The sequence below is a fragment of the Phalacrocorax carbo genome, chromosome 4 (assembly GCF_963921805.1).
Source record: "Phalacrocorax carbo chromosome 4, bPhaCar2.1, whole genome shotgun sequence".
NCBI lineage: Eukaryota > Metazoa > Chordata > Aves > Suliformes > Phalacrocoracidae > Phalacrocorax > Phalacrocorax carbo.
Window position 1 is genome coordinate 49109549 of NC_087516.1, and position 13426 is coordinate 49122974.

At 39.7% G+C, this 13426-nt stretch overlaps 1 protein-coding gene and 1 long non-coding RNA gene across 7 annotated transcripts in view; one reads left to right on the forward strand and one right to left on the reverse strand.

Annotated features, from left to right (window-relative positions):
* TRIM2 (tripartite motif containing 2) overlaps positions 1 to 13426 on the reverse strand; it is a 125825-nt gene that overhangs the window by 76527 nt on the left and 35872 nt on the right. The gene's annotated exons all lie outside the window — the stretch shown is intronic.
* Positions 1521 to 10780, forward strand: LOC135313275 (uncharacterized). 2 transcript variants are annotated; one of them, XR_010372895.1, is made up of 4 exons: positions 1521 to 1772; positions 7135 to 7240; positions 7318 to 7394; positions 8541 to 10780. It is a non-coding gene; the product is annotated as an uncharacterized LOC135313275 (long non-coding RNA). The 2 variants fall into 2 exon arrangements; XR_010372894.1 differs by having other exon boundaries at positions 7318 to 10780.

Genomic DNA, 13426 nt, shown 5'->3' on the forward strand with positions numbered 1-13426 from the left:
AAATCCTCTCACAGAATTATGCCAAGGGTGATGCTGCCTCTTTGTCCTTAAGCCCTGTATGACACAGGAAAATTGTTAGCAGCACTGCCAACGGCACCAACCCAGGCACCAGCTAAGTGAGATGGCCAAGCTGATTTAACAGTTTACTTGCCCTCTTTCCTCATTGCCATTACCAGCTGCACAGGCCTGCCCCCTCCCTTACACATGTTCCAGGAATAGTGTGAAAGCTCACAGACCAAATTTGTCTTGCTGGATGTTTTTCAGACAGGTTAATGATCTGACTCATCTCCCTGCCATGTTAAACAGTGCAAGAGCCAGCAGAGGGAAGCAGTAAACACAGGTGGCTGGAAGCAGGAGAGGGAAAGAGGTAGACACCAGAATCACCTTCTTTTTCATAAGCAGAAAGCGTCTGTCATGCCCAGAAGCTACCATCCATTCTGAGGTGAGGCTCCAGAGCCCCAAAACCATGCCACTCAAACACAAGGTCCCAAAAGATCCTGTAACCCCTTGTTTGATTTCCAGCAAGTACTAAAATGTTTTACTGAACTGTATTTTCCAAAGGAAGGTGAGACTTTATTTTAATTAAATGCAAGTTTCTGAAAACATAGTAAAAATTTGATTTCCTAGGAAAAAGATTCACTAGAATAAAGATTCTGATGGGCAAAAAGGGAAATATTTAAGTTTCCTGCATCTGAAAACAGAAAGTATTTGGGTTATGGATCACCAGAACTTAACTTTGCCCACTCCCTGGGTTGCAAGCTCCATGAGGTAACATTTTGACTCTGTCCCCTTCCACATTATCATCCATGCATCTGGCTTCTACCGTTTATTCTTTGCATGGTAAAACTGTTTTTCCCTTTTCCCTCTTTGTGGCCTCAGCCTAGCCTCACTCTGCCCTTTCTTTTCAAAACACAATCCCATCTGTATGCCTTTTTGCCTGTCCTCTGCTTCTCCTTTGGGGGCCAACAAGGGATCTCTGGCCCCCTGAGGCTCAGCCTGACTAGTTCATATCTATGCCTCTGCTGGGAGGAGACCTCTCCTGCCCCTCCAGCAGTAGCCTCAGATGCTGCAGAATGGAGTGGAACGAGAAGATTTTTGTCGTGTTTCACTGGCCTGGTTTCAATTATAAAGTGGGTCACAAGTTATTCCCAGAAAGCACACAAGCTCAAACAGTGAAAGACTCTAGACAGTGACAAAGGAAGTGAAACTCTGTAGATTGTTTCATTTTTCTTTAGAAAAGGAAAACAAATTGCAGAAATGGCAAGTGGAAGAGATCATGTGCAGATGCAGCACGCTAACATATGAGGCTGCGATCAATGGGAACTTGGGCTTAGTCCCAGCTCAGACCATGTGCATTTTGAACTTTGAGCTCTTAGACTATTTCCTAATTAGAGAGTGAACGACACACTGTGGAACTATTTAACCCTTTGGTGGTGCCTCCTGAGGTCTAGCAAAGGCCAGAAAAGACTCTGGGGATGTGTCTGACCCCTGGAGGCCAGATCTGCCTACAGGAAATACTCCTGTGCTCCAAATGGCTTGCTGAAACAACTGCTATCAGCACCTCACTCTTCATGGCTCTCTACACAGAAAGGTCAGGCTTACAACTACTCCTTCCTGCACTGCTGAACAATTGCTGGGATCTCTCCCTCATCTGCCAGCTACCCTTCCAGAATATGCCTCTCTTCAAGGCTTGTCATGTCTCCTCCAAGCTCATCAGTAATGCCACACCAAGGATCAGATCAAACAGAGATACCTGCCTGGAACTTAATAGTGTAAGTAATGCCACATTGCACACAGAGACCTGCTTCTCTACCTCACAGGAGTGGAAAAGCAGCAGACTATTATAAAATTGTAACTGCAACCAAAAATATAGACATATAGCATTAAAAGCTGTGTGGAAAGAAACAAGGGTTATGTAGCAGATGTACATCAACATCTGTCATATTATTTCTATCTTATCTATCACTGGTGTTCTGGTTAGATCTGGGCTAGTGATTTTATCTTTTATACCCCTCTATAAAGTGGTAATATTATGTCTATTTCACAGAAGTGCTGTATGGATATATTTACAGTGCTTTGAAGCTCTCACTGAAGACATTTTGGGCATACAAATTACTATTTTCATTATTGATTTGAGAAATACACCCTTCAAAAGCCAATAAACAGGATAACTACTTTGGTAGGATAAGTTTTGTTTAAAATTTCACACACCACCTCTATGGTCATTCATTCCAAACATAACACAAATATACTAATGAAAGGAGAATGCCTCCAAAAATACATGCACTGTGGGTAAAGATTAACTTTGGGGTTGTAGAGCACAGTAAGCCTATAAGCTTAAGTTCCACCTCTGCAAGTTTTCTCCCTATTTTCCTCAAGTCCCATCTCCTGGTTAGAGGTGGCTGACAGGCCAGAGGAAACCTTTCAAGTACAAACTACTTTTTGCACATGCCGTGTGATCTACCTTACTTGCAGACTAAGGGCCTCAATTTCCCATCTGACCTGACAGTCTGGTAGTCTGAGAGTTTTTGAGCCTCAAGGTTTGTCTAGACTACACTGTGACAGCAGGGTAGCAAGAAGAGCCACTGACACCAGCACCACAAACATCTGCCCTAATTTCAAATTACAAGATGACTCGTCTCCAAGGAATGCTTTTCTACATAACAGTATAAATATTTCCAGCAGTATCTTTGGAGCAGACAAACCTGTATGAAAAAAACACTATCTCTCTTATTAGGTATGGCCTTCGCAGTGTGGGCTTGTTCACAATGGAAAAGAAATAGCTTGCCCAGTTCCTCACACTTTGCTCTGGGCTGAGATGCCCCTGCTGACACAGAAGAACTCAAGGGAGGTATTCAGAATTCTTTTGTGAAGACCTTGCTGTCATAGAACAAATAGATATGATTAATTAGAAGACTGCCTTCAAGATAGCTGTGGCTCCTGCTCCTGTTATATACCCTATTCATCTTGAAGTCAGCAATAAATATCCCACTTGCTTCTTTGGCACAGAACCAAACCTCTGCATCAACAAGAGCAAAGGATGCTCACAGATCAGAAGGTATTTGCCCATGAGAGGAAAAATGCTCAGATTAGCAACGCAGTGACCTTGGTTCAAAGAAAGCACTTTAATACGTGCCTTCCTTTTAAGCACATGAGACCCCCTGCTGATTTCACTGTCACATCAATGAGGTCAGCCATGGATTTATCCAGGAACTAAAAGGAATTAACTCACCTCACACACACACTTACCCTGAATAATGGCCAGAGCGGTCTGTGCCTCACAGTTCAGATGTGGCTTGTCCCTCCCCACTCCCAATGTAGATCAGCAGTTTACCTCCCCTTGAATGAGACTACCCATGCGTTTTATGTCATCTGCCTACTTGTTGAATTGGAGTGAGTGGGATACCAAGAAAAATGTTATACCCAGCTTACTTCTACACCCCCTTTCTACCCAGCAAGCCTAGAGAAATCGCGCTAGTTACCTAGCATACGGAAACACTTCAATAATTTAATCACTTGAAACGGAACTGCAGAGGCACAATAAAGGTCAGAATCATTCACTTGAATGAACAAATGCTTTTAAGAGATGGTGTTGTGTACTTATAGAAGTCCGCAAGCAAACACGACAGTCCAACAGGCTAGTAAGAGGGAATTTTAATGAATTCCAGGTGTTCTCAAGTCAGGCTCCTGGTGATTACCCGTTCCCCTATAAAATAGGGCCTCACTAGTTCTCAAGCAAAGCTCTGTTACAGAGGTATTCTGAACAGTAGAACAGGGGAAGAAGACCTTAATATCAACAGAAATTACAAACTTTAGTCATGCAGGAGAACCAATTAAATTATAGAAGTCCCCTGATCCATGTAGCATATGGCTAAAGCTGTCATGTAATCAGAACAAAACCACCCCCATATCTGGATTTAATTATGTCATGCCATTTTATAGCAGCCTAAGAAAACTGAACTGGGGGTCAAAATAATCCCAGAGTAATTCTTCAGTCAGTCACACATGTAAGAACCTGGGTAAAAATGGATAACAGACACTATCAGCAGACAGAGCATACAAAGGTTCTTACTAAAGGCAAGAACAACAAGCAAGTCCACAGACAAATGGCTCACTGCAGAGTGAAAGCACCAATGCTATCACAAATTTCTGGATAGTCTATAAAATTCAAACAAACAAACTAAGCTAATGCATATTGAAAGAATGGAGTTCTGTTCAATATGCTTTCACTGATTTAAAAATAAATGAAGTTTATGGAATGCTATAATGCTTCAGAAATATATATTTTGTTATTAGTTCTGCATGTATTTAAAAGAAATTCTCCATAAGAAAATATTTGTATGAGATTGTATGTTTATATAACAACTGTAAGTTAGGGGGAAAAACTACATAAGAATATACTTGTAATTAATATGGAAGTACAAAGGACATGACAGAATTAAGCATAATATTTAAATTTTTATTTAATGTGAGTCTAAAATAAACTAAATTATATCTTTTTATTTGCAAACAAAAATGTCTAGATGGATTTCTTGCAAACGTTAAATGGAGGGAAGGAAATTTAAAGTTTTTGGAATATTACCTAGCCAGCAAAGTAGCTTGGGATATTGTATATTCTATCTCTAGCCAATAAATAAAGTGTATATGCAAAAGCAATAACAATGCTATCTAAATTAGTAAAGGTTTTCTGAAGATACACAGAATGAAACAAAATTAAAAACTCTATAACCTGGATCCAGCATCACTTTGATATTTTTATAGTAATACGGAATCAGTTCCATCTCCGTTTGCTTTTTGTTCTATTTTTTTAAGTGCAATTTTAAAACCCCCACTTTCAGCATTCCGTCTTTTTATTGCTCTAAAAGTAATGAATATGCTGCCTCATTCTTTGAGCAAGGACTCCCTGATTTCTGTTAAAATAGTCACAGCTGCCTGACTGCAGCCCAGTGCTCTACCAAGGCCTTTGTGTTGACCCTGTCTACAACATGGATTAAATTATAGCTAGCACACTGATTCTATTTGCATGCAAGGAACAAAATCTGTTGTGAGGCAATATTGCATAGTACCCAGTGTCTGGATGAATGGAAGGCCTTGAAAATTTCTGTGCATTTGCCTGTTTTTTTCTGCGTACTTGTCAAGATCAGCAATGTGGCATTTTTAAAGGAGGCTTCTTGCTTTGAAAGAATTGTTGTTTGCTCTTGGTTGCTTTCTGACTCAAGCTCAAGCTGAAAGAGACCTCACACAAGCAGGCAATGATAATCACAATATAATTGCTAAAACGAAGCAATTGCTTGGATTAATACATTTTTTTTTAAAACTATATTTCTTAGTCATTTTAAGGACTGGTTAAAGACAGCAAAAAGCAGGAGTCAGCCAGAAAGGAAGCTTATCTTGCAGTCAGTCCCACTGGCATCCCTAGATATGACGATGCCTAAAAGAAAACACATGTGAACCCCTTGATATTCCAGAAGATTCAAGAGCGGTAATGTGCACAATTCAGAATAACAAGACACAGGCACTTCGTAAAGGAAATATTCTGCAGATTCAAAAATCTGCTTAACTTTTGAATGAGGGAAAAAGTTAAATCTTCCCAGTAGCATTTCAAACCATGAAACTGAAGATGTATAGCCCAATCTTTTTGCCTTTCACTTCCTTTCTCATCCATGGTAATCTCAGCCTCCATAGCAAGTTCCAATACCACTTTTTAGAAGGGGATGAACTCACAGGGATATTTAATTCCATCCTCAACAGAATGATTTACTATTCAGATTTTTTTCTAAGAAATCTTGTTACAGCTATAGCTATGAATCTCCTTGCTACATGGAGGTACTGAATGCCATGATATCTGCCCAGAGCAGCATTTTGTTGTCAATTGTGCATTTTGATAGTATCTTCTGTAAGCATAGTAGTTTCATATTTCTCCATTAAGTGACCCTGCTTTCAGCAGTTAACAGATTGAGAGTCTTTAGTGGCTGGGGTGAAATTTTTCCTTCTAGATAATTTTCCTCATTAAAAATCATTGAGTTGTTTTTTAGAACAAGACTAGGAAAAAATCAGACTGCTTTGCACAATAGAAATTCTGGTGCCTTTGAGAACTATTAAAATCCTCTGCTTTGCAGTAGGAGCCTAAACACTAAACAGCAGCGAAAGGCTTTATTCCAGAGAATGCCTTTTTTAAAATCACATGAATATGTGCACTAACTTCACTGTATCCTGATGCATACTCATTTGGGAGATAAATTTTTGATGTGATATAGGCAGCTTGCTTTCTGTCCTTCCCTAGTGTTTGTGTAGCATACCACTGATGCCCTATTTTTTTTTATGCTGACAATGTATTAGTTTAAGCACATTTGTAGCTATTTGTGTTTAGTCTTATTATTTGATGTTAACAAAATTACAGAAACACAGAACTACAGAATGGCTCAGGGCGGAAAGATCCTCTGGAGCCCGTCTGGTGTAACACCGCCTGCTCAAGCAGAGCTGTCCACAGCCAGCTGCCCAGTACCATGTCCAGCCAGGTTTTGAATATCTCCAAGGGCGGAGACTCCACAACCTCTCTGGGCAACCTCAGCCAGCACCTAGTTACCCTCACAGTGACTAGTGACAGTGTTTCCTCATGTTCAGACAGCACCTCCCGTGTTTCAGTTTGCGCCCACTGTCTCTGGTCCTGTCACTGGGTATTACTGAACGGAGTCTGGCTCCACCCTCTGTACACTCTCCCTTCAGGTATTTGTACATGTCAATGAGATCCTCCCCAGGCCTTATCTTCTCTAAGCTGAACAGTGCCAGCTCTCTCAGCCCTTCCTCATAGAAGAGAAGGTCCCATCCTTTCATCAACTTCATGGCCCTTTGCTGGACTCTCCAGTATGTCCATCCCTCTCATATACTATGGATCCCAGCACTCCAGGTGTAGCCTCACCAGGGCTGAGCAGAGGGGAAGCACCACCTACCCCAACCTGCTGGCAGTACCTCTCCTAATGCAGCCCAGGGTACCATTCACCTTGTTTACTGCAAGGGTAGTAATATTTGAAGAAAGCCTGCTTTGGGATGCTAGCTTTTGAAGCCAGCTAAAGACTTGTGTCCTCATTGTAAAAACATGTAATGGGTCAAATCCAAACTGCTTTTCTTTTCCAGGTGCAAACCACTATAACATCTACAGTTTATATGAATAACACACACCTGAATTTGGGCACAGAATTTTTGGTCAAAGAGAATGGAACAAACCTCTAGAAGAGATCAGGTGAGACCAAACAATGCACACATTTCTTTTGTGAAAAGTGCTTTCTTCTCCATTCATAACACTGATTTCTCTTCTAGGCAGCAAGCCTCAAATCAACAATTACAAAGAGAAGACTGATAACATGTAAAGAGACAAAAACAGAAACCCCATTCAGGTAGATATTTTGTTCCAAAAAAAACAAAAAAAATACCAAATACTCTGTAAAGTCCTCTAGAGATATCAGTACTGCAGTCAATTTTACATGAAGTGTTGCATCGGAGATGGCCTTAAGTATAAACCTTGCAGCAGAGGAAGATATTAAACAAGACACAGGAAACCCAGTTTGACAGAAGAGAACAGATTACATTCACAAGGCACTGAAGGAAACTCTCTGGTATGACGATAAGCATTCCCATGGGCAGCTCTCTCAGAAAACAGTATCTTTACATATTGCCCTACAAAAACTTCCCAATATGAAATACTGTTCTTTTTATTGCATATTCTACTAACACTATTTGATCATTGTCAGGGGTGTTCCTTCCCTATTTACAGTTATGTTAGCCAGCTTGAGACCTCATGGTGGCCAAGAAGTGGGCTTTGCAGGTGAGCAATAGTGAAAGGTCTTGGTCCACACAGAGCCGGTTCAGCTGAATCTGTTCAGTGAATGAAGCCAAGTGAATGTTAAAAAAGAGATTCCCCTGTCACTGTAATTTCTCTGAGTTGGATCGTAGTGGGATCATAGTTTCTCTATAGCAAATAAAATGGCCAACAGTTGTTCATAGCAACAACTAAGTCATTCATTGTGCCTTTTAGAAAATGATGGAGTTTTTTGTTCTATCGACACCCCAGCTGCACTCTTTTTCAATTCCTCCTTCATGAAAGTTGTGCTATTTGAGAATCAGTAGATAAAGACACCACTATGGACTTCTTTGTACACATATCCATTGACAGACAGTCCTATAAAGAAAGAGCAATCCATTGACCTAGAGAATTGCACTGTCAGTGTGATAGGCAGCCCTACACCTACTTTTAATGTCCATACCTGATTAAACCAATCAGTTGAAGGGCTCTCTTTATAAACACCTTTATTTAGCTAGTTCACCAGAAGCACAGAAGATGACACAGTGATATAGTGCCACTTGTTGCTCTGGCAACAATGAAACTCCTCAGTGACAAATAGAGGGGAAGTATATTAACAGGGAATGGCTTTCCAGATGATAGGGTCAGAGGAGTGTGGGGTCTCTGCTGCTGAAGGAGCTAAGCAATCTTTTCCCAGTTCCATAAACCAGGACTGCATAACATCAGCTCTGATTTCTCCTAGGGCTAGCTGGCTGAGGGTCAAGGAGCATCAAAGAGCTTTCTTCTTACTGCCCTCCACAACACTTGCAATCAGGTGAGGTCCGCTCTGTGTCTAACTGCCCTCACATCTTCAAGAATAAAGCAAAGCAAAACCTTTCAGAAGACATTTTAAGGACAGAACCATTTTAAAAAAAGCATTACCCTAAGCCAACGATGTGGCCTTTTGTTGCCCCAAGAGGATAAACTCATACTTCCTGAGAAATAAAAATAACAGTGTTTTGCACAGTGGTCCTCCCTTACCTACACTCTCTGACACTGACCAAGAAATTAACATTTCTGGAAAAAGGAATTAGCTGCAATTATTATTTCAGTGCATGAGCAATCAAGGTCAGAACCAAAGCAAACCATCATGAGTCTCCTAATAATTACCATCAAAATAGTTACTTCTTTCCTCATCGAGAATTATTGATTTCTAGAAGACCTCTGGTGTCCATACCATGGTATTCTTATAAGCACTGTACAAAGCTATCCATGTTACAAGTTTTACTCAGTTAACTCTCAACATGCTCTTAAAAAAGAAAACCCAAAACTGAACAAATTCTCTGTTTCTCATTTTAAATTGCACAATCTTAATTTTATAAAGAAAAAGAGTACTTTGGCTATCCCACCTGGTAGGAACACTATGGTTGGAAACCTTTGGGGTAAAATTTTGCCATGAGAATATGCAGTATAAGTTACATTCACTTGTAGGATGGCTATGTCTTAGCCCAAGGTTAATATGTATATTGCCCTGGGAACTCCAAACATGCTAAAATAATTTGGATGTTAGTTGACCTAATTCTTCAATCAATTTTTGGCCTCATTGCTTCACTTTTACATAGAAATTACCTAATGCCTCAGCATTAACAAATGACTAATTAAAAACCTGTCTGAGGGTTCCACATACGTAGCTATAACAACCTGTGGATTCAGATATGTCAGTAGGGCAACACTCAGAATGTCAAGGGAGTCAATCTCAACCTCTTTCAAAAAACTAGCCCTGCCAACTAGGAGGAACTACTTCTCTGCATTCTGCCAAGACAGAGCCAAAGGCACATACTTCAGTGAACCTATTTCCATCCAAAGAAGAACGGAAGCTTGTTCATTACAATGCATTCAACAGAGGTAGCTCACTTCCAGTCTGTAGACTCTCTCGGTTCTTAAAAAGGACCCCTGTGTGAGTGAATTCCCCCTGAATTGAAGGGGAGGGGGAAAGAGAAAAGAAAATGTATTTAACTTTTTTTAATGACTCCCCTAGATATGAAAAGGAGACTCAGAAATACTGAAGCATTTAAATCAAGACTACCCATCTTTTAGAAAGCCAAACAAGCTGCAGTGATTTGGTTATTTCTGATTTACTGTCTTTAAAATTAGGTCATTACTTTTAGGAATGCCTTGAAATACAGTAATAATAGGACAGGATTTCAGAATATTCTTAATAGTAATCCATCCCACTCCTGGGGATAAATTATTTTGCTTTTGACCTTCTAGCTTATCCATTTGGGAATCATATTATTGTCTCATAAAAAAAAGAGGCACCTGTCTTAATATTCCTGAACTAATGAGTTCTGCAAAATCCTTTCAAAGTACTAGCTAACCAGATTGATGAATTACTGCTTCATCCATCCAGATCAAGCTGGATTTACGATTAATTGCATGCTTGCAAATAATCTTTCAGACTTTTATTCATTGTTCCCTGTATTTAAAAAAAAAAAAAGACGACATTTGATCAGTACAATAGCCCTTCATGTTTGTCAGCTTGCATTTGTTTAGATTCCTTCAACTGCTTTATGGAAGGGACAACAGTGCCACCGACAGAATATATTTAAATTTTGGCTGACACCAATGCCCACTGTTACTTTTTAATATGTCACCACGGTTATATAAGTTGCAGTGTCAGTGGAAAAAAGAGATGTTATTGCAAAGTGTAGATTCAAACTGAAATTACAAAAATTCTGGGAAATTCAGGATATTGTATCTTTCCAACTGCCACTTGACCCTCTGGGATCCTTTGGATTTTTTATTCCTGCATATACAACTAAGTTTATGACCTCATAATAAAAACAGCATTTAGAAATTAGTGGTTGGCACAATATAAATTTCCAGAAAGAATAATTACGCAATTTTGCTCAGTTATGTCGGTTAAATTGTTCAATGAAGTTATAGCCTGTATTCACATGCTATAGCCTTGCCTCATGAAGGATGATCTGAAGATTGTAGAAACGGAATAAATAAAATACCTTCAGAATGCAGTAGTGTACGGATTTGTACACTAGAGAGCTGTTCTGACTGATTTCAGATGGCATATTCAGTCCTAGTTTATGGGTATAAAAACTACTCCATACCTTACACCATACCGTTCAGACAAAAGGTAGCAGAAAAGGTGACATTAACAGATATGTGACTTCTCCTGAAATCTACTTGTAAGATGGGTAATAAGCAGAGATGTTAAAATTGGTCTTACAGAAAATACAGATGAAGACTCTCATCCCATATTGTGATCCCCACTGTTCACCTGGCCGAATGACAGTACATGGTCCATGATGAGTCAACTACTGTCTGATGGTCATGTGTCATGTTGCTGCTATTACGTGTCAATAATTACCAGTGAAATTTAGATCCTGTAAATAACCGCAGGTAAACATGCTTCATTAAACTTAATAATGAATATTATTACCTTAGTAACTAAGTTTATCATGAGCCTTATTAACTTAGTAATTGACAATAGTGTCTTAATGATTTTAAGGGGAATCTTCATCAGTAGCCCACAACTATTTTGGAATTGTAGTCATGTTTTCGTCAGTTGAGTTAATTTCAATTAATATACTTCATTAACTTCATAGCTAAACATTAACTGCCTAAGGGATATACTCCAACTGAATCAGTAAGACGGCTTTGAAATAAGGTCACAGAAAGCGCATGTCATTTTCTTATTTTAATTACATGCAATTTCAAGCTGATGTCTACGCAAACTCTGGTTTCCTGACAACCAATTCAGTTATAACATACTACTGACATCTGTATTCTGAATTCAGATAAAAAGCCAAACAAAAAGGGTGGTAACTGTATGATAAGGGGGGGTTTGCTTTATTTTTAAAATAGTTTGTAAGCAATCTGGGGCCAAGGATTACCTTCTGTTTCTATGCAGTACCTAGCTCAGTAACCTCCCAGAAAAGTATTCCTAGATGCTACAGAAATAGTAAAGAATAATAATAATATAATGCTATTGGTGCAAGTCAGAATTTCAAATCAGGTGTAATGACTGATGTTTAATGAACTGATCATTGCACAGGTTCTCAGGAAACAACCAAACCTTGTGTAATTGGATTTAAAAGGAATTGCAGCTGCTAATAAATATATTCCGTTATTTTCCTCAGATTTTTTTCTTCATGCAAAGCCCACAGAAAACAGCAGCATCCCTATCTTATTCTTTTCTTTAACATTATCAGGGATAACTAAGTAGATTGTGCCTACGTGTGGTTCGCTGTTTGAAGATCAAAATCCAAAACTCAGCCTAGGTATCTGAGTTGTTATAAGTTACCTTAATTGGTACCTCAGTTACCTTTTTATTCCTCAACTAGATGAGCATAATGGATAGAAATTTAAAGACAGGAGGAAGAGAAAAAGGAAGGGAAGTAGGAAGGATTAATTTCTGTAAGATGTTTATGGCAATTTGTCCTCACTTACCTCATTCACTTCATAATTCTGCTTGTAGCGAACTGGAGGAAAGGAGGAGTGATCATGGAATGCTAACTGGAAAGAAAAGATCAACATTGGAGACTCAGTCTTTCCTACAACTACAGAAGAGAGGGGCAGGACACACTTCCTCTAGGAGTAGAAGTGAAGAACACTAAAACACAGTTACAAGAAGTTGCTTGCTTGTAGTAAGAGAGAGAACTTGGGAGTGACACAGAACTCCTGTCTCGAAAGCGAAGGAAAAACGAAATGAAATATTGGAAAGGACTATATTCCTTTTCAGCATCTTGGTAAGTAACAATGGATTTGGCACCATTAAATCTGGCCTTTGACTGCTTTGCAGGCGTTACCTGTGTTGGCAGCTCACCCTGTGCTTTGCATGGAGAATGCTGAGAATTCTCTTGAACTGTGGCCAGTTGCAAACTGGCCAGACAAGACTGGTCTGGTGCATTCACTAGTGTACCCTTTCTTATTCTCCAAGTGAGGTCAACCATGAGGTGAACAGGTTGGTTCCTTGATCAACCATGCACACTGCCTGGCTTTCCTACAGGCCAAGGTAGAGGATCAGGCAGTTTTACATCTCCCAGAAATATTTATGTGGCAGAGTGAAAACCAACCAGGCAGGCAACCACAGTGTCACTGACCTGTAAGGTCACACCTCAGTGCCCCCAAATAAAGTTGCAAAACATCGATGCATGTAATAGCAAATGAGGTTTCAGCTCAGGGCTGAAGCACCAAGAACTGCAGGGGATTGTTTAATATTCAGCGATTATGCACCTAAAAAGTCAGTGCATACACTACCAGAATTTCAGCATCCTGCTGCGCATCAATGAACTTTGCTTAGGCTTCATCAGGATCCATTTACATTGTGGATAAGAGACTTGTGAGGAAAACTGGTATACAATGCAAAGTGCAAAAGAAAAGGCAAAAAGCTTCCATCAGGAAGATGCCTTAGAAGATTTTAAACAAAACACCTCTGAAATTTTCCATTCATGTCCCAAATCTTCCCAGAAGGACTTCTGAAATTATTCAGGACACACATGAATAATTTCACTACATTTTAGAGACTTAGGCAGGGGCTTTCAGTGTTTAATCCAGGCAAGAAGTGGATTAACTGCCTTCAGCTGAAAGCCTGCCAGCTGACAACCCTTCCGCATGCACATGGCATTTGAT